This window comes from Lampris incognitus, chromosome 1, assembly GCF_029633865.1.
Source record: "Lampris incognitus isolate fLamInc1 chromosome 1, fLamInc1.hap2, whole genome shotgun sequence".
NCBI lineage: Eukaryota > Metazoa > Chordata > Actinopteri > Lampriformes > Lampridae > Lampris > Lampris incognitus.
The window spans coordinates 72,395,604-72,423,054 of record NC_079211.1 but is presented as its reverse complement, the minus strand read 5'-3'; positions in this window follow the sequence as shown (position 1 = coordinate 72,423,054).

The following is a 27,451-nucleotide window of genomic DNA, read 5'->3' as shown; positions in this document are numbered from 1 at the left end:
TACCTATCTGATCTGTCTGTCTGTTGGTCTGTCTGTATACCTATCTGATCAGTCTGTCTGTATACCTATCTGATCTGTCTGTCTGTTGGTGTGTCTGTATACCTATCTGATCTGTCTGTCTGTTGGTCTGTCTGTATACCTATCTGATCTTTCTGTCTGTTGGTCTGTCTGTATACCTATCTGATCTTTCTGTCTGTGGATCTGTTCGTATACCTATCTGAACTGTCTGTCTGTTGGTCTGTCTCTATACCTATCTAATCAGTCTGTCTGTATACCTATCTGATCTGTCTGTCTGTTGGTCTGTCTGTATACCTATCTGATCTGTCTATCTGTTGGTCTGTCTGTATACCTATCTTGATCTTTCTGTCTGTTGGTCTGTCTGTATACCTATCTGATCTGTCTATCTGTTGGTCTGTCTGTATACCTATGTGATCTGTCTGTCTGTTGGTCTGTCTGTATACCTATCTGATCTGTCTTTCTGTTGGTCTGTCTGTACACCTATCTGATCTTTCTGTCTGTTGGTCTGTCAGTATACCTATCTGGTCTTTCTGTCTGTTGGTCTGTCTGTATACCTATCTGATCTTTCTGTCTGTTGGTCTGTCTGTACACCTATCTGATCTGTCTGTCTGTTGGTCTGTCTGTATACCTATGTGATCCTTCTGTCTGTTGTTCTGTCTGTATACCTATCTGATCTTTCTGTCTGTTGGTCTGTCTGTATACCTATCTGATCTTTCTGTCTGTTGGTCTGTCTGTATACCTATCTGATCTGTCTGTCTGTTGGTCTGTCTGTATACCTATCTGATCTGTCTGTCTGTATACCTACCTGATCTGTCTGTCTGTTGGTCTTTCTGTTTACCTATCTGATCAGTCTGTCTGTATACCTATGTGATCTGTCTGTCTGTTGGTGTGTCTGTATACCTATCTGATCTGTCTGTCTGTTGGTCTGTCTGTATAACTATCTGATCAGTCTGTCTGTATACCTATCTGATCTGTCTGTCTGTTGGTGTGTCTGTATACCTATCTGATCTGTCTGTCTGTTGGTCTGTCTGTATACCTATCTGATCTTTCTGTCTGTTGGTCTGTCTGTATACCTATCTGATCTTTCTGTCTGTGGGTCTGTTCGTATACCTATCTGAACTGTCTGTCTGTTGGTCTGTCTGTATACCTATCTGATCAGTCTGTCTGTATACCTATCTGATCTGTCTGTCTGTTGGTCTGACTGTATACCTATCTGATCTGTCTATCTGTTGGTCTGTCTGTATACCTATCTTGATCTTTCTGTCTGTTGGTCTGTCTGTATACCTATCTGATCTGTCTGTCTGTTGGTTTGTCTGTATACCTATCTGATCTTTCTGTCTGTTGGTCTGTCTGTATACCTATCTGATCTGTCTGTCTGTTGGTCTGTCTGTATACCTATCTGATCTGTCTTTCTGTTGGTCTGTCTGTACACCTATCTGATCTTTCTGTCTGTTGGTCTGTCTGTATACCTATCTGATCTTTCTGTCTGTTGGTATGTCTGTATACATATCTGATCTTTCTGTCTGTTGGTCTGTCTGTATACCTATCTGATCTGTCTGTCTGTTGGTCTGTCTGTATACCTATGTGATCCTTCTGTCTGTTGTTCTGTCTGTATACCTATCTTATCTTTCTGTCTGTTGGTCTGTCTGTATACCTATCTGATCTTTCTGTCTGTTGGTCTGTCTGTATACCTATCTGATCTGTCTGTCTGTTGGTCTGTCTGTATACCTATCTGATCTTTCTGTCTGTTGGTCTGTCTGTATACCTATCTGATCTGTCTGTCTGTTGGTCTGTCTGTATACCTATCTGATCTGTCTGTCTGTATACCTATCTGATCTGTCTGTCTGTTGGTCTGTCTGTATACCTATCTGATCAGTCTGTCTGTATACCTATCTAATCTGTCTGTCTGTTGGTCTGTCTGTATACCTATCTGATCTGTCTGTCTGTATACCTATCTGATCTGTCTGTCTATTGGTCTGTCTGTATACCTATCTGATCTGTCTATCTGTTGGTCTGTCTGTATACCTATCTGATCTTTCTGTCTGTTGGTCTGTCTGTATACCTATCTGAACTGTCTGTCTGTTGGTCTGTCTGTATACCTATCTGATCTGTCTGTCTGTTGGTCTGTCTGTATACCTATCTGATCAGTCTGTCTGTATACCTATCTGATCTGTCTGTCTGTTGGTGTGTCTGTATACCTATCTGATCTGTCTGTCTGTTGGTCTGTCTGTATACCTATCTGATCAGTCTGTCTGTATACCTATCTGATCTGTCTGTCTGTTGGTGTGTCTGTATACCTATCTGATCTGTGTGTCTGTTGGTCTGTCTGTATACCTATCTGATCTTTCTGTCTGTTGGTCTGTCTGTATACCTATCTGATCTTTCTGTCTGTTGGTCTGTCTGTATACCTATCTGATCTGTCTGTCTGTTGGTCTGTCTGTATACCTATCTGATCAGTCTGTCTGTATACCTATCTGATCTGTCTGTCTGTTGGTGTGTCTGTATACCTATCTGATCAGTCTGTCTGTATACCTATCTGATCTTTCTATCTGTTGGTCTGTCTGTATACCTATCTGATCTTTCTGTCTGTTGGTCTGTCTGTATACCTATCTGATCTGTCTGTCTGTTGGTCTGTCTGTATACCTATCTGATCAGTCTGTCTGTATACCTATCTGATCTGTCTGTCTGTTGGTGTGTCTGTATACCTATCTGATCTGTCTGTCTGTTGGTCTGTCGGTATACCTATCTGATCTTTCTGTCTGTTGGTCTGTCTGTATACCTATCTGATCTTTCTGTCTGTGGGTCTGTTCGTATACCTATCTGAACTGTCTGTCTGTTGGTCTGTCTGTATACCTATCTGATCAGTCTGTCTGTATACCTATCTGATCTGTCTGTCTGTTGGTCTGTCTGTATACCTATCTGATCTGTCTATCTGTTGGTCTGTCTGTATACCTATCTTGATCTTTCTGTCTGTTGGTCTGTCTGTATACCTATCTGATCTGTCTGTCTGTTGGTTTGTCTGTATACCTATCTGATCTTTCTGTCTGTTGGTCTGTCTGTATACCTATCTGATCTGTCTGTCTGTTGGTCTGTCTGTATACCTATCTGATCAGTCTGTCTGTATACCTATCTGATCTGTCTGTCTTTTGGTCTGTCTGTATACCTATCTGATCTGTCTGTCTGTTGGTCTGTCTGTATACCCATCTAATCTGTCTGTCTGTATACCTATCTGATCTGTCTGTCTGTTGGTCTGTCTGTATACCTATCTGATCTGTCTGTCTGTTGTTCTGTCTGTATACCTATCTGATCTGTCTGTCTGTATACCTTTCTGATCTGTCTGTCTGTTGGTCTGTCTGTATACCTATCTGATCTGTCTGTCTGTTGGTCTGTCTGTATACCTATCTGATCTGTCTATCTGTTGGTCTGTCTGTATACCTATGTGATCTGTCTGTCTGGTGGTCTGTCTGTATACCTATCTGATCTGTCTTTCTGTTGGTCTGTCTGTACACCTATCTGATCTTTCTGTCTGTTGGTCTGTCTGTATACCTATCTGATCAGTCTGTCTGTATACCTATCTGATCTGTCTGTCTATTGGTCTGTCTGTATACCTATCTGATCTGTCTATCTGTTGGTCTGTCTGTATACCTATCTGATCTTTCTGTCTGTTGGTCTGTCTGTATACCTATCTGATCTTTCTGTCTGTTGGTCTGTCTGTATACCTACCTGATCTGTCTGTCTGTTGGTCTTTCTGTATACCTATCTGATCAGTCTGTCTGTATACCTATCTGATCTGTCTGTCTATTGGTCTGTCTGTATACCTATCTGATCTGTCTATCTGTTGGTCTGTCTGTATACCTATCTGATCTTTCTGTCTGTTGGTCTGTCTGTATACCTATCTGATCTTTCTGTCTGTTGGTCTGTCTGTATACCTACCTGATCTGTCTGTCTGTTGGTCTTTCTGTATACCTATCTGATCTGTCTGTCTGTATACCTACCTGATCTGTCTGTCTGTTGGTCTTTCTGTTTACCTATCTGATCAGTCTGTCTGTATACCTATGTGATCTGTCTGTCTGTTGGTGTGTCTGTATACCTATCTGATCTGTCTGTCTGTTGGTCTGTCTGTATAACTATCTGATCAGTCTGTCTGTATACCTATCTGATCTGTCTGTCTGTTGGTGTGTCTGTATACCTATCTGATCTGTCTGTCTGTTGGTCTGTCTGTATACCTATCTGATCTTTCTGTCTGTTGGTCTGTCTGTATACCTATCTGATCTTTCTGTCTGTGGGTCTGTTCGTATACCTATCTGAACTGTCTGTCTGTTGGTCTGTCTGTATACCTATCTGATCAGTCTGTCTGTATACCTATCTGATCTGTCTGTCTGTTGGTCTGTCTGTATACCTATCTGATCTGTCTATCTGTTGGTCTGTCTGTATACCTATCTTGATCTTTCTGTCTGTTGGTCTGTCTGTATACCTATCTGATCTGTCTGTCTGTTGGTTTGTCTGTATACCTATCTGATCTTTCTGTCTGTTGGTCTGTCTGTATACCTATCTGATCTGTCTGTCTGTTGGTCTGTCTGTATACCTATCTTGATCTTTCTGTCTGTTGGTCTGTCTGTATACCTATCTGATCTGTCTGTCTGTTGGTTTGTCTGTATACCTATCTGATCTTTCTGTCTGTTGGTCTGTCTGTATACCTATCTGATCTGTCTGTCTGTTGGTCTGTCTGTATACCTATCTGATCTGTCTGTCTGTATACCTTTCTGATCTGTCTGTCTGTTGGTCTGTCTGTATACCTATCTGATCTGTCTGTCTGTTGGTCTGTCTGTATACCTATCTGATCTGTCTATCTGTTGGTCTGTCTGTATACCTATGTGATCTGTCTGTCTGGTGGTCTGTCTGTATACCTATCTGATCTGTCTTTCTGTTGGTTTGTCTGTATACCTATCTGATCTTTCTGTCTGTTGGTCTGTCTGTATACCTATCTGATCTGTCTGTCTGTTGGTTTGTCTGTATACCTATCTGATCTTTCTGTCTGTTGGTCTGTCTGTATACCTATCTGATCTGTCTGTCTGTTGGTCTGTCTGTATACCTATCTGATCTGTCTTTCTGTTGGTCTGTCTGTACACCTATCTGATCTTTCTGTCTGTTGGTCTGTCTGTATACCTATCTGATCTTTCTGTCTGTTGGTATGTCTGTATACATATCTGATCTTTCTGTCTGTTGGTCTGTCTGTATACCTATCTGATCTGTCTGTCTGTTGGTCTGTCTGTATACCTATGTGATCCTTCTGTCTGTTGGTCTGTCTGTATAACTATCTGATCATTCTGTCTGTATACCTATCTGATCTGTCTGTCTGTTGGTCTGTCTGTATACCTATCTGATCAGTCTGTCTGTATACCTATCTGATCTGTCTGTCTGTTGGTGTGTCTGTATACCTATCTGATCAGTCTGTCTGTATACCTATCTGATCTTTCTATCTGTTGGTCTGTCTGTATACCTATCTGATCTTTCTGTCTGTTGGTCTGTCTGTATACCTATCTGATCTGTCTGTCTGTTGGTCTGTCTGTATACCTATCTGATCAGTCTGTCTGTATACCTATCTGATCTGTCTGTCTGTTGGTGTGTCTGTATACCTATCTGATCTGTCTGTCTGTTGGTCTGTCTGTATACCTATCTGATCTTTCTGTCTGTTGGTCTGTCTGTATACCTATCTGATCTTTCTGTCTGTGGGTCTGTTCGTATACCTATCTGAACTGTCTGTCTGTTGGTCTGTCTGTATACCTATCTGATCAGTCTGTCTGTATACCTATCTGATCTGTCTGTCTGTTGGTCTGTCTGTATACCTATCTGATCTGTCTATCTGTTGGTCTGTCTGTATACCTATCTTGATCTTTCTGTCTGTTGGTCTGTCTGTATACCTATCTGATCTGTCTGTCTGTTGGTTTGTCTGTATACCTATCTGATCTTTCTGTCTGTTGGTCTGTCTGTATACCTATCTGATCTGTCTGTCTGTTGGTCTGTCTGTATACCTATCTGATCAGTCTGTCTGTATACCTATCTGATCTGTCTGTCTTTTGGTCTGTCTGTATACCTATCTGATCTGTCTGTCTGTTGGTCTGTCTGTATACCCATCTGATCTGTCTGTCTGTATGCCTATCTGATCTGTCTGTCTGTTGGTCTGTCTGTATACCTATCTGATCTGTCTGTCTGTTGTTCTGTCTGTATACCTATCTGATCTGTCTGTCTGTATACCTTTCTGATCCGTCTGTCTGTTGGTCTGTCTGTATACCTATCTGATCTGTCTGTCTGTTGGTCTGTCTGTATACCTATCTGATCTGTCTATCTGTTGGTCTGTCTGTATACCTATGTGATCTGTCTGTCTGGTGGTCTGTCTGTATACCTATCTGATCTGTCTTTCTGTTGGTCTGTCTGTACACCTATCTGATCTTTCTGTCTGTTGGTCTGTCTGTATACCTATCTGATCAGTCTGTCTGTATACCTATCTGATCTGTCTGTCTATTGGTCTGTCTGTATACCTATCTGATCTGTCTATCTGTTGGTCTGTCTGTATACCTATCTGATCTTTCTGTCTGTTGGTCTGTCTGTATACCTATCTGATCTTTCTGTCTGTTGGTCTGTCTGTATACCTACCTGATCTGTCTGTCTGTTGGTCTTTCTGTATACCTATCTGATCTGTCTGTCTGTATACCTACCTGATCTGTCTGTCTGTTGGTCTTTCTGTTTACCTATCTGATCAGTCTGTCTGTATACCTATGTGATCTGTCTGTCTGTTGGTGTGTCTGTATACCTATCTGATCTGTCTGTCTGTTGGTCTGTCTGTATAACTATCTGATCAGTCTGTCTGTATAGCTATCTGATCTGTCTGTCTGTTGGTGTGTCTGTATACCTATCTGATCTGTCTGTCTGTTGGTCTGTCTGTATACCTATCTGATCTTTCTGTCTGTTGGTCTGTCTGTATACCTATCTGATCTTTCTGTCTGTGGGTCTGTTCGTATACCTATCTGAACTGTCTGTCTGTTGGTCTGTCTGTATACCTATCTGATCAGTCTGTCTGTATACCTATCTGATCTGTCTGTCTGTTGGTCTGTCTGTATACCTATCTGATCTGTCTATCTGTTGGTCTGTCTGTATACCTATCTTGATCTTTCTGTCTGTTGGTCTGTCTGTATACCTATCTGATCTGTCTGTCTGTTGGTTTGTCTGTATACCTATCTGATCTTTCTGTCTGTTGGTCTGTCTGTATACCTATCTGATCTGTCTGTCTGTTGGTCTGTCTGTATACCTATCTGATCTGTCTTTCTGTTGGTCTGTCTGTACACCTATCTGATCTTTCTGTCTGTTGGTCTGTCTGTATACCTATCTGATCTTTCTGTCTGTTGGTATGTCTGTATACATATCTGATCTTTCTGTCTGTTGGTCTGTCTGTATACCTATCTGATCTGTCTGTCTGTTGGTCTGTCTGTATACCTATGTGATCCTTCTGTCTGTTGTTCTGTCTGTATACCTATCTTATCTTTCTGTCTGTTGGTCTGTCTGTATACCTATCTGATCTTTCTGTCTGTTGGTCTGTCTGTATACCTATCTGATCTGTCTGTCTGTTGGTCTGTCTGTATACCTATCTGATCTTTCTGTCTGTTGGTCTGTCTGTATACCTATCTGATCTGTCTGTCTGTTGGTCTGTCTGTATACCTATCTGATCTGTCTGTCTGTATACCTATCTGATCTGTCTATCTGTTGGTCTGTCTGTATACCTATCTGATCTTTCTGTCTGTTGCTCTGTCTGTATACCTATCTGAACTGTCTGTCTGTTGGTCTGTCTGTATACCTATCTGATCTGTCTGTCTGTTGGTCTGTCTGTATACCTATCTGATCAGTCTGTCTGTATACCTATCTGATCTGTCTGTCTGTTGGTGTGTCTGTATACCTATCTGATCTGTCTGTCTGTTGGTCTGTCTGTATACCTATCTGATCAGTCTGTCTGTATACCTATCTGATCTGTCTGTCTGTTGGTGTGTCTGTATACCTATCTGATCTGTGTGTCTGTTGGTCTGTCTGTATACCTATCTGATCTTTCTGTCTGTTGGTCTGTCTGTATACCTATCTGATCTTTCTGTCTGTTGGTCTGTCTGTATACCTATCTGATCTGTCTGTCTGTTGGTCTGTCTGTATACCTATCTGATTAGTCTGTCTGTATACCTATCTGATCTGTCTGTCTGTTGGTGTGTCTGTATACCTATCTGATCAGTCTGTCTGTATACCTATCTGATCTTTCTATCTGTTGGTCTGTCTGTATACCTATCTGATCTGTCTGTCTGTTGGTTTGTCTGTATACCTATCTGATCTTTCTGTCTGTTGGTCTGTCTGTATACCTATCTGATCTGTCTGTCTGTTGGTCTGTCTGTATACCTATCTGATCAGTCTGTCTGTATACCTATCTGATCTGTCTGTCTTTTGGTCTGTCTGTATACCTATCTGATCTGTGTGTCTGTTGGTCTGTCTGTATACCCATCTGATCTGTCTGTCTGTATACCTATCTGATCTGTCTGTCTGTTGGTCTGTCTGTATACCTATCTGATCTGTCTGTCTGTTGTTCTGTCTGTATACCTATCTGATCTGTCTGTCTGTATACCTTTCTGATCTGTCTGTCTGTTGGTCTGTCTGTATACCTATCTGATCTGTCTGTCTGTTGGTCTGTCTGTATACCTATCTGATCTGTCTATCTGTTGGTCTGTCTGTATACCTATGTGATCTGTCTGTCTGGTGGTCTGTCTGTATACCTATCTGATCTGTCTTTCTGTTGGTCTGTCTGTACACCTATCTGATCTTTCTGTCTGTTGGTCTGTCTGTATACCTATCTGATCAGTCTGTCTGTATACCTATCTGATCTGTCTGTCTATTGGTCTGTCTGTATACCTATCTGATCTGTCTATCTGTTGGTCTGTCTGTATACCTATCTGATCTTTCTGTCTGTTGGTCTGTCTGTATACCTATCTGATCTTTCTGTCTGTTGGTCTGTCTGTATACCTACCTGATCTGTCTGTCTGTTGGTCTTTCTGTATACCTATCTGATCAGTCTGTCTGTATACCTATCTGATCTGTCTGTCTATTGGTCTGTCTGTATACCTATCTGATCTGTCTATCTGTTGGTCTGTCTGTATACCTATCTGATCTTTCTGTCTGTTGGTCTGTCTGTATACCTATCTGATCTTTCTGTCTGTTGGTCTGTCTGTATACCTACCTGATCTGTCTGTCTGTTGGTCTTTCTGTATACCTATCTGATCTGTCTGTATACCTACCTGATCTGTCTGTCTGTTGGTCTTTCTGTTTACCTATCTGATCAGTCTGTCTGTATACCTATGTGATCCGTCTGTCTGTTGGTGTGTCTGTATACCTATCTGATCTGTCTGTCTGTTGGTCTGTCTGTATAACTATCTGATCAGTCTGTCTGTATACCTATCTGATCTGTCTGTCTGTTGGTGTGTCTGTATACCTATCTGATCTGTCTGTCTGTTGGTCTGTCTGTATACCTATCTGATCTTTCTGTCTGTTGGTCTGTCTGTATACCTATCTGATCTTTCTGTCTGTGGGTCTGTTCGTATACCTATCTGAACTGTCTGTCTGTTGGTCTGTCTGTATACCTATCTGATCAGTCTGTCTGTATACCTATCTGATCTGTCTGTCTGTTGGTCTGTCTGTATACCTATCTGATCTGTCTATCTGTTGGTCTGTCTGTATACCTATCTTGATCTTTCTGTCTGTTGGTCTGTCTGTATACCTATCTGATCTGTCTGTCTGTTGGTTTGTCTGTATACCTATCTGATCTTTCTGTCTGTTGGTCTGTCTGTATACCTATCTGATCTGTCTGTCTGTTGGTCTGTCTGTATACCTATCTGATCTGTCTTTCTGTTGGTCTGTCTGTACACCTATCTGATCTTTCTGTCTGTTGGTCTGTCTGTATACCTATCTGATCTTTCTGTCTGTTGGTATGTCTGTATACATATCTGATCTTTCTGTCTGTTGGTCTTCTGTATACCTATCTGATCTGTCTGTCTGTTGGTCTGTCTGTATACCTATGTGATCCTTCTGTCTGTTGTTCTGTCTGTATACCTATCTTATCTTTCTGTCTGTTGGTCTGTCTGTATACCTATCTGATCTTTCTGTCTGTTGGTCTGTCTGTATACCTATCTGATCTGTCTGTCTGTTGGTCTGTCTGTATACCTATCTGATCTTTCTGTCTGTTGGTCTGTCTGTATACCTATCTGATCTGTCTGTCTGTTGGTCTGTCTGTATACCTATCTGATCTGTCTGTCTGTATACCTATCTGATCTGTCTGTCTGTTGGTCTGTCTGTATACCTATCTGATCTTTCTGTCTCTTGGTCTGTCTGTATACCTATCTGATCTTTCTGTCTCTTGGTCTATCTGTATACCTATCTGATCTGTCTGTCTGTTGGTCTGTCTGTATACCTATCTGATCAGTCTGTCTGTATACCTATCTAATCTGTCTGTCTGTTGGTCTGTCTGTATACCTATCTGATCTGTCTGTCTGTATACCTATCTGATCTGTCTGTCTATTGGTCTGTCTGTATACCTATCTGATCTGTCTATCTGTTGGTCTGTCTGTATACCTATCTGATCTTTCTGTCTGTTGGTCTGTCTGTATACCTATCTGAACTGTCTGTCTGTTGGTCTGTCTGTATACCTATCTGATCTGTCTGTCTGTTGGTCTGTCTGTATACCTATCTGATCAGTCTGTCTGTATACCTATCTGATCTGTCTGTCTGTTGGTGTGTCTGTATACCTATCTGATCTGTCTGTCTGTTGGTCTGTCTGTATACCTATCTGATCAGTCTGTCTGTATACCTATCTGATCTGTCTGTCTGTTGGTGTGTCTGTATACCTATCTGATCTGTGTGTCTGTTGGTCTGTCTGTATACCTATCTGATCTTTCTGTCTGTTGGTCTGTCTGTATACCTATCTGATCTTTCTGTCTGTTGGTCTGTCTGTATACCTATCTGATCTGTCTGTCTGTTGGTCTGTCTGTATACCTATCTGATCAGTCTGTCTGTATACCTATCTGATCTGTCTGTCTGTTGGTGTGTCTGTATACCTATCTGATCAGTCTGTCTGTATACCTATCTGATCTTTCTATCTGTTGGTCTGTCTGTATACCTATCTGATCTTTCTGTCTGTTGGTCTGTCTGTATACCTATCTGATCTGTCTGTCTGTTGGTCTGTCTGTATACCTATCTGATCAGTCTGTCTGTATATCTATCTGATCTGTCTGTCTGTTGGTGTGTCTGTATACCTATCTGATCTGTCTGTCTGTTGGTCTGTCTGTATACCTATCTGATCTTTCTGTCTGTTGGTCTGTCTGTATACCTATCTGATCTTTCTGTCTGTGGGTCTGTTCGTATACCTATCTGAACTGTCTGTCTGTTGGTCTGTCTGTATACCTATCTGATCAGTCTGTCTGTATACCTATCTGATCTGTCTGTCTGTTGGTCTGTCTGTATACCTATCTGATCTGTCTATCTGTTGGTCTGTCTGTATACCTATCTGATCTGTCTGTCTGTTGGTGTGTCTGTATACCTATCTGATCTGTCTGTCTGTTGGTTTGTCTGTATACCTATCTGATCTTTCTGTCTGTTGGTCTGTCTGTATACCTATCTGATCTGTCTGTCTGTTGGTCTGTCTGTATACCTATCTGATCAGTCTGTCTGTATACCTATCTGATCTGTCTGTCTTTTGGTCTGTCTGTATACCTATCTGATCTGTCTGTCTGTTGGTCTGTCTGTATACCCATCTGATCTGTCTGTCTGTATACCTATCTGATCTGTCTGTCTGTTGGTCTGTCTGTATACCTATCTGATCTGTCTGTCTGTTGTTCTGTCTGTATACCTATCTGATCTGTCTGTCTGTATACCTTTCTGATCTGTCTGTCTGTTGGTCTGTCTGTATACCTATCTGATCTTTCTGTCTGTTGGTATGTCTGTATACATATCTGATCTTTCTGTCTGTTGGTCTGTCTGTATACCTATCTGATCTGTCTGTCTGTTGGTCTGTCTGTATACCTATGTGATCCTTCTGTCTGTTGTTCTGTCTGTATACCTATCTTATCTTTCTGTCTGTTGGTCTGTCTGTATACCTATCTGATCTTTCTGTCTGTTGGTCTGTCTGTATACCTATCTGATCTGTCTGTCTGTTGGTCTGTCTGTATACCTATCTGATCTTTCTGTCTGTTGGTCTGTCTGTATACCTATCTGATCTGTCTGTCTGTTGGTCTGTCTGTATACCTATCTGATCTGTCTGTCTGTATACCTATCTGATCTGTCTATCTGTTGGTCTGTCTGTATACCTATCTGATCTTTCTGTCTGTTGCTCTGTCTGTATACCTATCTGAACTGTCTGTCTGTTGGTCTGTCTGTATACCTATCTGATCTGTCTGTCTGTTGGTCTGTCTGTATACCTATCTGATCAGTCTGTCTGTATACCTATCTGATCTGTCTGTCTGTTGGTGTGTCTGTATACCTATCTGATCTGTCTGTCTGTTGGTCTGTCTGTATACCTATCTGATCAGTCTGTCTGTATACCTATCTGATCTGTCTGTCTGTTGGTGTGTCTGTATACCTATCTGATCTGTGTGTCTGTTGGTCTGTCTGTATACCTATCTGATCTTTCTGTCTGTTGGTCTGTCTGTATACCTATCTGATCTTTCTGTCTGTTGGTCTGTCTGTATACCTATCTGATCTGTCTGTCTGTTGGTCTGTCTGTATACCTATCTGATTAGTCTGTCTGTATACCTATCTGATCTGTCTGTCTGTTGGTGTGTCTGTATACCTATCTGATCAGTCTGTCTGTATACCTATCTGATCTTTCTATCTGTTGGTCTGTCTGTATACCTATCTGATCTGTCTGTCTGTTGGTTTGTCTGTATACCTATCTGATCTTTCTGTCTGTTGGTCTGTCTGTATACCTATCTGATCTGTCTGTCTGTTGGTCTGTCTGTATACCTATCTGATCAGTCTGTCTGTATACCTATCTGATCTGTCTGTCTTTTGGTCTGTCTGTATACCTATCTGATCTGTGTGTCTGTTGGTCTGTCTGTATACCCATCTGATCTGTCTGTCTGTATACCTATCTGATCTGTCTGTCTGTTGGTCTGTCTGTATACCTATCTGATCTGTCTGTCTGTTGTTCTGTCTGTATACCTATCTGATCTGTCTGTCTGTATACCTTTCTGATCTGTCTGTCTGTTGGTCTGTCTGTATACCTATCTGATCTGTCTGTCTGTTGGTCTGTCTGTATACCTATCTGATCTGTCTATCTGTTGGTCTGTCTGTATACCTATGTGATCTGTCTGTCTGGTGGTCTGTCTGTATACCTATCTGATCTGTCTTTCTGTTGGTCTGTCTGTACACCTATCTGATCTTTCTGTCTGTTGGTCTGTCTGTATACCTATCTGATCAGTCTGTCTGTATACCTATCTGATCTGTCTGTCTATTGGTCTGTCTGTATACCTATCTGATCTGTCTATCTGTTGGTCTGTCTGTATACCTATCTGATCTTTCTGTCTGTTGGTCTGTCTGTATACCTATCTGATCTTTCTGTCTGTTGGTCTGTCTGTATACCTACCTGATCTGTCTGTCTGTTGGTCTTTCTGTATACCTATCTGATCAGTCTGTCTGTATACCTATCTGATCTGTCTGTCTATTGGTCTGTCTGTATACCTATCTGATCTGTCTATCTGTTGGTCTGTCTGTATACCTATCTGATCTTTCTGTCTGTTGGTCTGTCTGTATACCTATCTGATCTTTCTGTCTGTTGGTCTGTCTGTATACCTACCTGATCTGTCTGTCTGTTGGTCTTTCTGTATACCTATCTGATCTGTCTGTATACCTACCTGATCTGTCTGTCTGTTGGTCTTTCTGTTTACCTATCTGATCAGTCTGTCTGTATACCTATGTGATCCGTCTGTCTGTTGGTGTGTCTGTATACCTATCTGATCTGTCTGTCTGTTGGTCTGTCTGTATAACTATCTGATCAGTCTGTCTGTATACCTATCTGATCTGTCTGTCTGTTGGTGTGTCTGTATACCTATCTGATCTGTCTGTCTGTTGGTCTGTCTGTATACCTATCTGATCTTTCTGTCTGTTGGTCTGTCTGTATACCTATCTGATCTTTCTGTCTGTGGGTCTGTTCGTATACCTATCTGAACTGTCTGTCTGTTGGTCTGTCTGTATACCTATCTGATCAGTCTGTCTGTATACCTATCTGATCTGTCTGTCTGTTGGTCTGTCTGTATACCTATCTGATCTGTCTATCTGTTGGTCTGTCTGTATACCTATCTTGATCTTTCTGTCTGTTGGTCTGTCTGTATACCTATCTGATCTGTCTGTCTGTTGGTTTGTCTGTATACCTATCTGATCTTTCTGTCTGTTGGTCTGTCTGTATACCTATCTGATCTGTCTGTCTGTTGGTCTGTCTGTATACCTATCTGATCTGTCTTTCTGTTGGTCTGTCTGTACACCTATCTGATCTTTCTGTCTGTTGGTCTGTCTGTATACCTATCTGATCTTTCTGTCTGTTGGTATGTCTGTATACATATCTGATCTTTCTGTCTGTTGGTCTTCTGTATACCTATCTGATCTGTCTGTCTGTTGGTCTGTCTGTATACCTATGTGATCCTTCTGTCTGTTGTTCTGTCTGTATACCTATCTTATCTTTCTGTCTGTTGGTCTGTCTGTATACCTATCTGATCTTTCTGTCTGTTGGTCTGTCTGTATACCTATCTGATCTGTCTGTCTGTTGGTCTGTCTGTATACCTATCTGATCTTTCTGTCTGTTGGTCTGTCTGTATACCTATCTGATCTGTCTGTCTGTTGGTCTGTCTGTATACCTATCTGATCTGTCTGTCTGTATACCTATCTGATCTGTCTGTCTGTTGGTCTGTCTGTATACCTATCTGATCTTTCTGTCTCTTGGTCTGTCTGTATACCTATCTGATCTTTCTGTCTCTTGGTCTATCTGTATACCTATCTGATCTGTCTGTCTGTTGGTCTGTCTGTATACCTATCTGATCAGTCTGTCTGTATACCTATCTAATCTGTCTGTCTGTTGGTCTGTCTGTATACCTATCTGATCTGTCTGTCTGTATACCTATCTGATCTGTCTGTCTATTGGTCTGTCTGTATACCTATCTGATCTGTCTATCTGTTGGTCTGTCTGTATACCTATCTGATCTTTCTGTCTGTTGGTCTGTCTGTATACCTATCTGAACTGTCTGTCTGTTGGTCTGTCTGTATACCTATCTGATCTGTCTGTCTGTTGGTCTGTCTGTATACCTATCTGATCAGTCTGTCTGTATACCTATCTGATCTGTCTGTCTGTTGGTGTGTCTGTATACCTATCTGATCTGTCTGTCTGTTGGTCTGTCTGTATACCTATCTGATCAGTCTGTCTGTATACCTATCTGATCTGTCTGTCTGTTGGTGTGTCTGTATACCTATCTGATCTGTGTGTCTGTTGGTCTGTCTGTATACCTATCTGATCTTTCTGTCTGTTGGTCTGTCTGTATACCTATCTGATCTTTCTGTCTGTTGGTCTGTCTGTATACCTATCTGATCTGTCTGTCTGTTGGTCTGTCTGTATACCTATCTGATCAGTCTGTCTGTATACCTATCTGATCTGTCTGTCTGTTGGTGTGTCTGTATACCTATCTGATCAGTCTGTCTGTATACCTATCTGATCTTTCTATCTGTTGGTCTGTCTGTATACCTATCTGATCTTTCTGTCTGTTGGTCTGTCTGTATACCTATCTGATCTGTCTGTCTGTTGGTCTGTCTGTATACCTATCTGATCAGTCTGTCTGTATATCTATCTGATCTGTCTGTCTGTTGGTGTGTCTGTATACCTATCTGATCTGTCTGTCTGTTGGTCTGTCTGTATACCTATCTGATCTTTCTGTCTGTTGGTCTGTCTGTATACCTATCTGATCTTTCTGTCTGTGGGTCTGTTCGTATACCTATCTGAACTGTCTGTCTGTTGGTCTGTCTGTATACCTATCTGATCAGTCTGTCTGTATACCTATCTGATCTGTCTGTCTGTTGGTCTGTCTGTATACCTATCTGATCTGTCTATCTGTTGGTCTGTCTGTATACCTATCTGATCTGTCTGTCTGTTGGTGTGTCTGTATACCTATCTGATCTGTCTGTCTGTTGGTTTGTCTGTATACCTATCTGATCTTTCTGTCTGTTGGTCTGTCTGTATACCTATCTGATCTGTCTGTCTGTTGGTCTGTCTGTATACCTATCTGATCAGTCTGTCTGTATACCTATCTGATCTGTCTGTCTTTTGGTCTGTCTGTATACCTATCTGATCTGTCTGTCTGTTGGTCTGTCTGTATACCCATCTGATCTGTCTGTCTGTATACCTATCTGATCTGTCTGTCTGTTGGTCTGTCTGTATACCTATCTGATCTGTCTGTCTGTTGTTCTGTCTGTATACCTATCTGATCTGTCTGTCTGTATACCTTTCTGATCTGTCTGTCTGTTGGTCTGTCTGTATACCTATCTGATCTGTCTGTCTGTTGGTCTGTCTGTATACCTATCTGATCTGTCTATCTGTTGGTCTGTCTGTATACCTATGTGATCTGTCTGTCTGGTGGTCTGTCTGTATACCTATCTGATCTGTCTTTCTGTTGGTCTGTCTGTACACCTATCTGATCTTTCTGTCTGTTGGTCTGTCTGTCTACCTATCTGATCAGTCTGTCTGTATACCTATCTGATCTGTCTGTCTATTGGTCTGTCTGTATACCTATCTGATCTGTCTATCTGTTGGTCTGTCTGTATACCTATCTGATCTTTCTGTCTGTTGGTCTGTCTGTATACCTATCTGATCTTTCTGTCTGTTGGTCTGTCTGTATACCTACCTGATCTGTCTGTCTGTTGGTCTTTCTGTATACCTATCTGATCAGTCTGTCTGTATACCTATGTGATCTGTCTGTCTGTTGGTGTGTCTGTATACCTATCTGATCTGTCTGTCTGTTGGTCTGTCTGTATACCTATCTGATCAGTCTGTCTGTATACCTATCTGATCTGTCTGTCTGTTGGTGTGTCTGTATACCTATCTGATCTGTCTGTCTGTTGGTCTGTCTGTATACCTATCTGATCTTTCTGTCTGTTGGTCTGTCTGTATACCTATCTGATCTTTCTGTCTGTGGATCTGTTCGTATACCTATCTGAACTGTCTGTCTAATGGTCTGTCTGTATACCTATCTGATCAGTCTGTCTGTATACCTATCTGATCTGTCTGTCTGTTGGTCTGTCTGTATACCTATCTGATCTGTCTATCTGTTGGTCTGTCTGTATACCTATCTTGATCTTTCTGTCTGTTGGTCTGTCTGTATACCTATCTGATCTGTCTATCTGTTGGTCTGTCTGTATACCTATGTGATCTGTCTGTCTGTTGGTCTGTCTGTATACCTATCTGATCTGTCTTTCTGTTGGTCTGTCTGTACACCTATCTGATCTTTCTGTCTGTTGGTCTGTCTGCATACCTATCTGGTCTTTCTGTCTGTTGGTCTGTCTGTATACCTATCTGATCTTTCTGTCTGTTGGTCTGTCTGTACACCTATCTGATCTGTCTGTCTGTTGGTCTGTCTGTATACCTATGTGATCCTTCTGTCTGTTGTTCTGTCTGTATACCTATCTGATCTTTCTGTCTGTTGGTCTGTCTGTATACCTATCTGATCTTTCTGTCTGTTGGTCTGTCTGTATACCTATCTGATCTGTCTGTCTGTTGGTCTGTCTGTATACCTATCTGATCTGTCTGTCTGTATACCTACATGATCTGTCTGTCTGTTGGTCTTTCTGTATACCTATCTGATCAGTCTGTCTGTATACCTATGTGATCTGTCTGTCTGTTGGTGTGTCTGTATACCTATCTGATCTGTCTGTCTGTTGGTCTGTCTGTATACCTATCTGATCAGTCTGTCTGTATACCTATCTGATCTGTCTGTCTATTGGTCTGTCTGTATACCTATCTGATCTGTCTATCTGTTGGTCTGTCTGTATACCTATCTGATCTTTCTGTCTGTTGGTCTGTCTGTATACCTATCTGATCTTTCTGTCTGTTGGTCTGTCTGTATACCTACCTGATCTGTCTGTCTGTTGGTCTTTCTGTATACCTATCTGATCAGTCTGTCTGTATACCTATCTGATCTGTCTGTCTATTGGTCTGTCTGTATACCTATCTGATCTGTCTATCTGTTGGTCTGTCTGTATACCTATCTGATCTTTCTGTCTGTTGGTCTGTCTGTATACCTATCTGATCTTTCTGTCTGTTGGTCTGTCTGTATACCTACCTGATCTGTCTGTCTGTTGGTCTTTCTGTATACCTATCTGATCTGTCTGTCTGTATACCTACCTGATCTGTCTGTCTGTTGGTCTTTCTGTTTACCTATCTGATCAGTCTGTCTGTATACCTATGTGATCCGTCTGTCTGTTGGTGTGTCTGTATACCTATCTGATCTGTCTGTCTGTTGGTCTGTCTGTATAACTATCTGATCAGTCTGTCTGTATACCTATCTGATCTGTCTGTCTGTTGGTGTGTCTGTATACCTATCTGATCTGTCTGTCTGTTGGTCTGTCTGTATACCTATCTGATCTTTCTGTCTGTTGGTCTGTCTGTATACCTATCTGATCTTTCTGTCTGTGGGTCTGTTCGTATACCTATCTGAACTGTCTGTCTGTTGGTCTGTCTGTATACCTATCTGATCAGTCTGTCTGTATACCTATCTGATCTGTCTGTCTGTTGGTCTGTCTGTATACCTATCTGATCTGTCTATCTGTTGGTCTGTCTGTATACCTATCTTGATCTTTCTGTCTGTTGGTCTGTCTGTATACCTATCTGATCTGTCTGTCTGTTGGTTTGTCTGTATACCTATCTGATCTTTCTGTCTGTTGGTCTGTCTGTATACCTATCTGATCTGTCTGTCTGTTGGTCTGTCTGTATACCTATCTGATCTGTCTTTCTGTTGGTCTGTCTGTACACCTATCTGATCTTTCTGTCTGTTGGTCTGTCTGTATACCTATCTGATCTTTCTGTCTGTTGGTATGTCTGTATACATATCTGATCTTTCTGTCTGTTGGTCTTCTGTATACCTATCTGATCTGTCTGTCTGTTGGTCTGTCTGTATACCTATGTGATCCTTCTGTCTGTTGTTCTGTCTGTATACCTATCTTATCTTTCTGTCTGTTGGTCTGTCTGTATACCTATCTGATCTTTCTGTCTGTTGGTCTGTCTGTATACCTATCTGATCTGTCTGTCTGTTGGTCTGTCTGTATACCTATCTGATCTTTCTGTCTGTTGGTCTGTCTGTATACCTATCTGATCTGTCTGTCTGTTGGTCTGTCTGTATACCTATCTGATCTGTCTGTCTGTATACCTATCTGATCTGTCTGTCTGTTGGTCTGTCTGTATACCTATCTGATCTTTCTGTCTCTTGGTCTGTCTGTATACCTATCTGATCTTTCTGTCTCTTGGTCTATCTGTATACCTATCTGATCTGTCTGTCTGTTGGTCTGTCTGTATACCTATCTGATCAGTCTGTCTGTATACCTATCTAATCTGTCTGTCTGTTGGTCTGTCTGTATACCTATCTGATCTGTCTGTCTGTATACCTATCTGATCTGTCTGTCTATTGGTCTGTCTGTATACCTATCTGATCTGTCTATCTGTTGGTCTGTCTGTATACCTATCTGATCTTTCTGTCTGTTGGTCTGTCTGTATACCTATCTGAACTGTCTGTCTGTTGGTCTGTCTGTATACCTATCTGATCTGTCTGTCTGTTGGTCTGTCTGTATACCTATCTGATCAGTCTGTCTGTATACCTATCTGATCTGTCTGTCTGTTGGTGTGTCTGTATACCTATCTGATCTGTCTGTCTGTTGGTCTGTCTGTATACCTATCTGATCAGTCTGTCTGTATACCTATCTGATCTGTCTGTCTGTTGGTGTGTCTGTATACCTATCTGATCTGTGTGTCTGTTGGTCTGTCTGTATACCTATCTGATCTTTCTGTCTGTTGGTCTGTCTGTATACCTATCTGATCTTTCTGTCTGTTGGTCTGTCTGTATACCTATCTGATCTGTCTGTCTGTTGGTCTGTCTGTATACCTATCTGATCAGTCTGTCTGTATACCTATCTGATCTGTCTGTCTGTTGGTGTGTCTGTATACCTATCTGATCAGTCTGTCTGTATACCTATCTGATCTTTCTATCTGTTGGTCTGTCTGTATACCTATCTGATCTTTCTGTCTGTTGGTCTGTCTGTATACCTATCTGATCTGTCTGTCTGTTGGTCTGTCTGTATACCTATCTGATCAGTCTGTCTGTATATCTATCTGATCTGTCTGTCTGTTGGTGTGTCTGTATACCTATCTGATCTGTCTGTCTGTTGGTCTGTCTGTATACCTATCTGATCTTTCTGTCTGTTGGTCTGTCTGTATACCTATCTGATCTTTCTGTCTGTGGGTCTGTTCGTATACCTATCTGAACTGTCTGTCTGTTGGTCTGTCTGTATACCTATCTGATCAGTCTGTCTGTATACCTATCTGATCTGTCTGTCTGTTGGTCTGTCTGTATACCTATCTGATCTGTCTATCTGTTGGTCTGTCTGTATACCTATCTTGATCTTTCTGTCTGTTGGTCTGTCTGTATACCTATCTGATCTGTCTGTCTGTTGGTTTGTCTGTATACCTATCTGATCTTTCTGTCTGTTGGTCTGTCTGTATACCTATCTGATCTGTCTGTCTGTTGGTCTGTCTGTATACCTATCTGATCAGTCTGTCTGTATACCTATCTGATCTGTCTGTCTTTTGGTCTGTCTGTATACCTATCTGATCTGTCTGTCTGTTGGTCTGTCTGTATACCCATCTGATCTGTCTGTCTGTATACCTATCTGATCTGTCTGTCTGTTGGTCTGTCTGTATACCTATCTGATCTGTCTGTCTGTTGTTCTGTCTGTATACCTATCTGATCTGTCTGTCTGTATACCTTTCTGATCTGTCTGTCTGTTGGTCTGTCTGTATACCTATCTGATCTGTCTGTCTGTTGGTCTGTCTGTATACCTATCTGATCTGTCTATCTGTTGGTCTGTCTGTATACCTATGTGATCTGTCTGTCTGGTGGTCTGTCTGTATACCTATCTGATCTGTCTTTCTGTTGGTCTGTCTGTACACCTATCTGATCTTTCTGTCTGTTGGTCTGTCTGTCTACCTATCTGATCAGTCTGTCTGTATACCTATCTGATCTGTCTGTCTATTGGTCTGTCTGTATACCTATCTGATCTGTCTATCTGTTGGTCTGTCTGTATACCTATCTGATCTTTCTGTCTGTTGGTCTGTCTGTATACCTATCTGATCTTTCTGTCTGTTGGTCTGTCTGTATACCTACCTGATCTGTCTGTCTGTTGGTCTTTCTGTATACCTATCTGATCAGTCTGTCTGTATACCTATGTGATCTGTCTGTCTGTTGGTGTGTCTGTATACCTATCTGATCTGTCTGTCTGTTGGTCTGTCTGTATACCTATCTGATCAGTCTGTCTGTATACCTATCTGATCTGTCTGTCTGTTGGTGTGTCTGTATACCTATCTGATCTGTCTGTCTGTTGGTCTGTCTGTATACCTATCTGATCTTTCTGTCTGTTGGTCTGTCTGTATACCTATCTGATCTTTCTGTCTGTGGATCTGTTCGTATACCTATCTGAACTGTCTGTCTAATGGTCTGTCTGTATACCTATCTGATCAGTCTGTCTGTATACCTATCTGATCTGTCTGTCTGTTGGTCTGTCTGTATACCTATCTGATCTGTCTATCTGTTGGTCTGTCTGTATACCTATCTTGATCTTTCTGTCTGTTGGTCTGTCTGTATACCTATCTGATCTGTCTATCTGTTGGTCTGTCTGTATACCTATGTGATCTGTCTGTCTGTTGGTCTGTCTGTATACCTATCTGATCTGTCTTTCTGTTGGTCTGTCTGTACACCTATCTGATCTTTCTGTCTGTTGGTCTGTCTGCATACCTATCTGGTCTTTCTGTCTGTTGGTCTGTCTGTATACCTATCTGATCTTTCTGTCTGTTGGTCTGTCTGTACACCTATCTGATCTGTCTGTCTGTTGGTCTGTCTGTATACCTATGTGATCCTTCTGTCTGTTGTTCTGTCTGTATACCTATCTGATCTTTCTGTCTGTTGGTCTGTCTGTATACCTATCTGATCTTTCTGTCTGTTGGTCTGTCTGTATACCTATCTGATCTGTCTGTCTGTTGGTCTGTCTGTATACCTATCTGATCTGTCTGTCTGTATACCTACATGATCTGTCTGTCTGTTGGTCTTTCTGTATACCTATCTGATCAGTCTGTCTGTATACCTATGTGATCTGTCTGTCTGTTGGTGTGTCTGTATACCTATCTGATCTGTCTGTCTGTTGGTCTGTCTGTATACCTATCTGATCAGTCTGTCTGTATACCTATCTGATCTGTCTGTCTGTTGGTGTGTCTGTATACCTATCTGATCTGTCTGTCTGTTGGTCTCTCTGTATATCTATCTGATCTTTCTGTCTGTTGGTCTGTCTGTATACCTATCTGATCTTTCTGTCTGTGGGTCTGTTCGTATACCTATCTGAACTGTCTGTCTGTTGGTCTGTCTGTATACCTATCTGATCAGTCTGTCTGTATACCTATCTGATCTTTCTGTCTGTGGGTCTGTTCGTATACCTATCTGAACTGTCTGTCTGTTGGTCTGTCTGTATACCTATCTGATCAGTCTGTCTGTATACCTATCTGATCTGTCTGTCTGTTGGTTTGTCTGTATACCTATCTGATCTTTCTGTCTGTTGGTCTGTCTGTATACCTATCTGATCTGTCTGTCTGTTGGTCTGTCTGTATACCTATCTGATATGTCTTTCTGTTGGTCTGTCTGTACACCTATCTGATCTTTCTGTCTGTTGGTCTGTCTGTATACCTATCTGATCTTTCTGTCTGTTGGTCTGTCTGTATACCTATCTGATCTTTCTGTCTGTTGGTCTGTCTGTATACCTATCTGATCTGTCTGTCTGTTGGTCTGTCTGTATACCTATGTGATCCTTCTGTCTGTTGTTCTGTCTGTATACCTATCTGATCTTTCTGTCTGTTGGTCTGTCTGTATACCTATCTGATCTTTCTGTCTGTTGGTCTGTCTGTATACCTATCTGATCTGTCTGTCTGTTGGTCTGTCTGTATACCTATCTGATCTGTCTGTCTGTTGGTCTGTCTGTATACCTATCTGATCTGTCTGTCTGTATACCTATCTGATCTGTCTGTCTGTTGGTCTGTCTGTATACCTATCTGATCTGTCTGTCTGTTGGTCTGTCTGTATACCTATCTGATCTTTCTGTCTGTTGGTCTTTCTGTCTGTTGGTCTGTCTGTATACCTATCTGATCAGTCTGTCTGTATACCTATCTGATCTGTCTGTCTATTGGTCTGTCTGTATACCTATCTGATCTGTCTATCTGTTGGTCTGTCTGTATACCTATCTGATCTTTCTGTCTGTTGGTCTGTCTGTATACCTATCTGATCTGTCTGTCTGTTGGTCTGTCTGTATACCTATCTGATCTGTCTGTCTGTATACCTACCTGATCTGTCTGTCTGTTGGTCTTTCTGTATACCTATCTGATCAGTCTGTCTGTATACCTATGTGATCTGTCTGTCTGTTGGTGTGTCTGTATACCTATCTGATCTGTCTGTCTGTTGGTCTGTCTGTATACCTATCTGATCAGTCTGTCTGTATACCTATCTGATCTGTCTGTCTGTTGGTGTGTCTGTATACCTATCTGATCTGTCTGTCTGTTGGTCTCTCTGTATATCTATCTGATCTTTCTGTCTGTTGGTCTGTCTGTATACCTATCTGATCTTTCTGTCTGTGGGTCTGTTCGTATACCTATCTGAACTGTCTGTCTGTTGGTCTGTCTGTATACCTATCTGATCAGTCTGTCTGTATACCTATCTGATCTTTCTGTCTGTGGGTCTGTTCGTATACCTATCTGAACTGTCTGTCTGTTGGTCTGTCTGTATACCTATCTGATCAGTCTGTCTGTATACCTATCTGATCTGTCTGTCTGTTGGTTTGTCTGTATACCTATCTGATCTTTCTGTCTGTTGGTCTGTCTGTATACCTATCTGATCTGTCTGTCTGTTGGTCTGTCTGTATACCTATCTGATCTTTCTGTCTGTTGGTCTGTCTGTATACCTATCTGATCTTTCTGTCTGTTGGTCTGTCTGTATACTTATCTGATCTGTCTGTCTGTTGGTCTGTCTGTATACCTATGTGATCCTTCTGTCTGTTGTTCTGTCTGTATACCTATCTGATCTTTCTGTCTGTTGGTCTGTCTGTATACCTATCTGATCTTTCTGTCTGTTGGTCTGTCTGTATACCTATCTGATCTGTCTGTCTGTTGGTCTGTCTGTATACCTATCTGATCTTTCTGTCTGTTGGTCTGTCTGTATACCTATCTGATCTGTCTGTCTGTTGGTCTGTCTGTATACCTATCTGATCTTTCTGTCTGTTGGTCTGTCTGTATACCTATCTGATCTTTCTGTCTGTTGGTCTGTCTGTATACCTATCTGATCTGTCTGTCTGTTGGTCTGTCTGTATACCTATGTGATCCTTCTGTCTGTTGTTCTGTCTGTATACCTATCTGATCTTTCTGTCTGTTGGTCTGTCTGTATACCTATCTGATCTTTCTGTCTGTTGGTCTGTCTGTATACCTATCTGATCTGTCTGTCAGTTGGTCTGTCTGTATACCTATCTGATCTTTCTGTCTGTTGGTCTGTCTGTATACCTATCTGATCTGTCTGTCTGTTGTTCTGTCTGTATACCTATCTGATCTGTCTGTCTGTATACCTATCTGATCTGTCTGTCTGTTGGTCTGTCTGTATACCTAACTGATCTTTCTGTCTCTTGGTCGTTCTGTATACCTATCTGATCTTTCTGTCTGTTGGTCTATCTGTATACCTATCTGATCTGTCTGTCTGTTGGTCTGTCTGTATACCTATCTGATCAGTCTGTCTGTATACCTAGCTAATCTGTCTGTCTGTTGGTCTGTCTGTATACCTATCTGATCTGTCTGTCTGTATACCTATCTGATCTGTCTGTCTATTGGTCTGTCTGTATACCTATCTGATCTGTCTATCTGTTGGTCTGTCTGTATACCTATCTGATCTTTCTGTCTGTTGGTCTGTCTGTATACCTATCTGAACTGTCTGTCTGTTGGTCTGTCTGTATACCTATCTGATCTGTCTGTCTGTTGGTCTGTCTGTATACCTATCTGATCAGTCTGTCTGTATACCTATCTGATCTGTCTGTCTGTTGGTGTGTCTGTATACCTATCTGATCTGTCTGTCTGTTGGTCTGTCTGTATACCTATCTGATCAGTCTGTCTGTATACCTATTTGATCTGTCTGTCTGTTGGTGTGTCTGTATACCTATCTGATCTGTGTGTCTGTTGGTCTGTCTGTATACCTATCTGATCTTTCTGTCTGTTGGTCTGTCTGTATACCTATCTGATCTTTCTGTCTGTTGGTCTGTCTGTATACCTATCTGATCTGTCTGTCTGTTGGTCTGTCTGTATACCTATCTGATCAGTCTGTCTGTATACCTATCTGATCTGTCTGTCTGTCGGTGTGTCTGTATACCTATCTGATCAGTCTGTCTGTATACCTATCTGATCTTTCTATCTGTTGGTCTGTCTGTATACCTATCTGATCTTTCTGTCTGTTGGTCTGTCTGTATACCTATCTGATCTTTCTGTCTGTTGGTCTGTCTGTATACCTATCTGATCTTTCTGTCTGCTGGTCTGTCTGTATACCTATCTGATCAGTCTGTCTGTATACCTATCTGATCTGTCTGTCTATTGGTCTGTCTGTATACCTATCTGATCTGTCTATCTGTTGGTCTGTCTGTATACCTATCTGATCTTTCTGTCTGTTGGTCTGTCTGTATACCTATCTGATCTTTTTGTCTGTTGGTCTGTCTGTATACCTACCTGATCTGTCTGTCTGTTGGTCTTTCTGTATACCTATCTGATCAGTCTGTCTGTATACCTATGTGATCTGTCTGTCTGTTGGTGTGTCTGTATACCTATCTGATCTGTCTGTCTGTTGGTCTGTCTGTATACCTATCTGATCAGTCTGTCTGTATACCTATCTGATCTGTCTGTCTGTTGGTGTGTCTGTATACCTATCTGATCTGTCTGTCTGTTGGTCTGTCTGTATACCTATCTGATCTTTCTGTCTGTTGGTCTGTCTGTATACCTATCTGATCTTTCTGTCTGTGGGTCTGTTCGTATACCTATCTGAACTGTCTGTCTGTTGGTCTGTCTGTATACCTATCTGATCAGTCTGTCTGTATACCTATCTGATCTGTCTGTCTGTTGGTCTGTCTGTATACCTATCTGATCTGTCTATCTGTTGGTCTGTCTGTATACCTATCTTGATCTTTCTGTCTGTTGGTCTGTCTGTATACCTATCTGATCTGTCTGTCTGTTGGTTTGTCTGTATACCTATCTGATCTTTCTGTCTGTTGGTCTGTCTGTATACCTATCTGATCTGTCTGTCTGTTGGTCTGTCTGTATACCTATCTGATCAGTCTGTCTGTATACCTATCTGATCTGTCTGTCTTTTGGTCTGTCTGTATACCTATCTGATCTGTCTGTCTGTTGGTCTGTCTGTATACCCATCTGATCTGTCTGTCTGTATACCTATCTGATCTGTCTGTCTGTTGGTCTGTCTGTATACCTATCTGATCTGTCTGTCTGTTGTTCTGTCTGTATACCTATCTGATCTGTCTGTCTGTTGGTCTGTCTGTATACCCATCTGATCTGTCTGTCTGTATACCTATCTGATCTGTCTGTCTGTTGGTCTGTCTGTATACCTATCTGATCTGTCTGTCTGTTGTTCTGTCTGTATACCTATCTGATCTGTCTGTCTGTATACCTATCTGATCTGTCTGTCTGTTGGTGTGTCTGTATACCTATCTGATCTGTCTGTCTGTTGGTCTGTCTGTATACCTATGTGATCCTTCTGTCTGTTGGTCTGTCTGTATACCTATCTGATCTTTCTGTCTGTTGGTCTGTCTGTATACCTATCTGATCTTTCTGTCTGTTGGTCTGTCTGTATACCTATCTGATCTGTCTGTCTGTTGGTCTGTCTGTATACCTATCTGATCTGTCTGTCTGTATACCTATGTGATCTTTCTGTCTGTTGGTCTGTCTGTATACCTATCTGATCTGTCTGTCTGTTGGTCTCTCTGTATACCTATCTGATCTTTCTGTCTGTTGGTCTGTCTGTATACCTATCTGATCTTTCTGTCTGTTGGT